The following is a 2,755-nucleotide window of genomic DNA, read 5'->3' as shown; positions in this document are numbered from 1 at the left end:
GGGGGGGGGCAAGATGTAAATATTTCGCGCGAAGCGAAAAAAAAAATTTGTATTATATTTCAACAAAAAAATGTAACCTTACCAACCGGATATTCAGTATGACCGCATCTGATATGAAATAAAAAAGAAATCTACCGGCGCTCCTCTCCGACCTAACGTTTCCAAGGATAATGTTTCCATTACCCCGGTAGGAGGCTTAAACTTTTATTTTTTACATTGCTATTCATATAATTTTGATCAAGCTATTTTGAATTTTCCAGGAGACCATTCTTATTGATCCCTTCTTTTCAGCTTGTTTTTGAAGCATTCCTCTGATTGTACTATATAAATAAATAAACTAACGTTCAATTATTATTTTTTTATTTTACGATCAGAGTTCTTAAATTTGCTCAGGGTCAGGATTCATAAATCGCTAAATTGCAAAACAGTGTGTACTTCTTGCCCCCCCCCCCTCTACAGGGGGGGCAAGCCTTCTTAAGGGAGGGGCATGCCCCCCTAGTTGCGCGCCTCTGAGCAGAAGACTAAAGCTTTTTTAAATCTGTTGAAACGTATTTTGATATCCAAATTTTGCATCTCTGTCCAGCCGTACCACCCCCCCCCCCTTCATAGATGAAACTCTTGTTTCCTCGTTTATAAACGTCCACGACTCAGGTCAATACATCATGAAGGTGTGAGGCCACCCTGACAGCAGACGTCTCAAAACACATCATTTTAAAACATGTTTCATCACTATTTTACCTCTACATTTCTTTCCTAGTATTCGCACCCTTTTCGACATTTTTTTAAACATCTTCTACATGTTTCAAATGAAAAAAAAAACAAAATCAGAAAAAAAATAAAAAGGGGGGAAGAAAAAAATGCAGAGAAAAAATCAAAATACATCCTTAAAAAGTCCTTAAAGATCATTTTATATATTTCTATTTGATAAAGTTGCCCTTTTAATATTATTAAAATAAATCACCTTTCGAATATTTTTAAGATAAAAATATTCCAAAATAACTTAACATATTACAACGTGAAACTTACAAAACAAAAAAGTACAGCACACACTGAATAAAAGTTTAGAAATAAAATATGTTTTGTATTTTGATTACAACAAAAATCAACAAAACAAAACGTGTTGAGGTATCCCTACTTTAAATGTACAAATAATCATATCGCTGTTAAGGCTCTTTTTATGTTAGTTAAAATCAGTGCTTAGGATCCATTTAATTTTGATGCGGATCCGGATCCGGATCCTGGATCCGCACTGGAATAAAATGGACCCGGATCCAGGTCATTTCTTTAAAATTTACTGAATTTTTTTAACAAAAAAATAATTTTCAAATTTTCAGAAATGAGGAAACTTTATAATCTCTCTTTTTTTCAAAAGTTCAGAATTTGGTTTTAGGAGTAAAAAAGTTTTTTTTGCAGTTTTTGGTTGATATTTTACCCCTTGGATCCGGATCCGTGGATCCGCATATTTTTGCGGATCCGGATCCGGATCCAGGAAGCCAAACTCTTGCGGATCCTCTGTAGATTGTAGAGTTCATGCTTTAAAGGTTAAAGTGTTTAGATAAATAAATTATGTTTTCTTAAAAGACAAGTTGTGGAGAAACACGATCAGGCCAAATTTTTTTGTGGTATCTCACTTGTTGAAATGTTTATCAAGTTCCAATTTGGTAAGCCCCAATTTTATATTTTATTCAATTAAGTGCATCCTAAAAAGTTTTCAATAAAAAGTGACTTTAAATCAATTAAGATTTAAGGGGATATATAAAATAATGGAAATCTTTCAAATCGTCCAATATTTTCATTCACATTTTGTTAATAGATCAAAGACGACCGTTATCTCGTCTCTCAATTCTCGGATTATATTGATTTAAAGGGACTGTAAGCGTAATTTGAATATGATCCTGTATGCCCGAGTGATAAACGGTACCCTTGAAACTTACATTTGATCAATAATGTCGAATATATGTCGTTTTTTTCTCTGTTGAAAAGTGTTTAATTCTGATAAATTCTATATGTTCTCCTGCAGTAGAAATGCGCAAGTCAGTTTTGTAGAGAAACCACAAAATTATAAAAATTAATTCGTACGTGATCTGGCAAAGCATTTAAAGGTACAGGCAAGTGAATCGGACATTACCATCTTTGCATGGAAGGTCACTTGAAATTACGCTTACAGTCCCTTTAAGTGGTACACCCCTTACAGAAAGTGAACTGGAATGCTGAACAGATTGTTCAATAGGCAATATATGAAGTGTAGTGTTTGTTTATGTAGGACTGGTGTTTATTTACATTTGATGGGGATGTGGGTCCAAGGGTACCGTTTAAAATAAGACATTTCCATCTTTGCATGGAGGGTCACTTGAAATTACGCCTTATATACAGTTCTTGTAATATAATTTAATATTTATCTTTCTTTTTATCTATTCATTCAAAGATTACAAATATTTTCTTTAAAAGGTAAGTTTTAGTTAAAATTAACAAAGTAAAAAGGCAACATCATATTGCTATTTTTAGTAGATATAATATTCAAAATTTCAATTTTTTAATTATTTTATAATTTCTTATTTTAATAACTCTACAGTCCAAATTAATTAATATATAATGTTGAAGCTGTTTTGATCATGTTTTTGTGTATTTTAAATTACTTTGAATATCAAAATGCCAAAATGGATTATTAACTCTATCCTTTAATTAAGACTATATAAGACTAAAAGTTAAATGTGTTTAGGGCGGGCTTAAAAAAAAAATTGTAGGTCACAAAGTT

The 2,755-nt window shown here is 32.1% G+C and overlaps 1 protein-coding gene across 1 annotated transcript in view; it reads left to right on the top strand.

Annotated features, from left to right (window-relative positions):
- LOC111702608 (caskin-2) overlaps positions 1-2,755 on the top strand; it is a 23,861-nt gene that overhangs the window by 3,274 nt on the left and 17,832 nt on the right. The window lies entirely within an intron of this gene.

The sequence above is a fragment of the Eurytemora carolleeae genome, unplaced genomic scaffold (assembly GCF_000591075.1).
Source record: "Eurytemora carolleeae unplaced genomic scaffold, Eaff_2.0 scaffold500, whole genome shotgun sequence".
NCBI classification, from domain to species: Eukaryota; Metazoa; Arthropoda; class Copepoda; order Calanoida; family Temoridae; genus Eurytemora; species Eurytemora carolleeae.
Note: the sequence above shows the minus strand (reverse complement) of the source record. Positions and strands in the feature narration are given on the sequence as shown.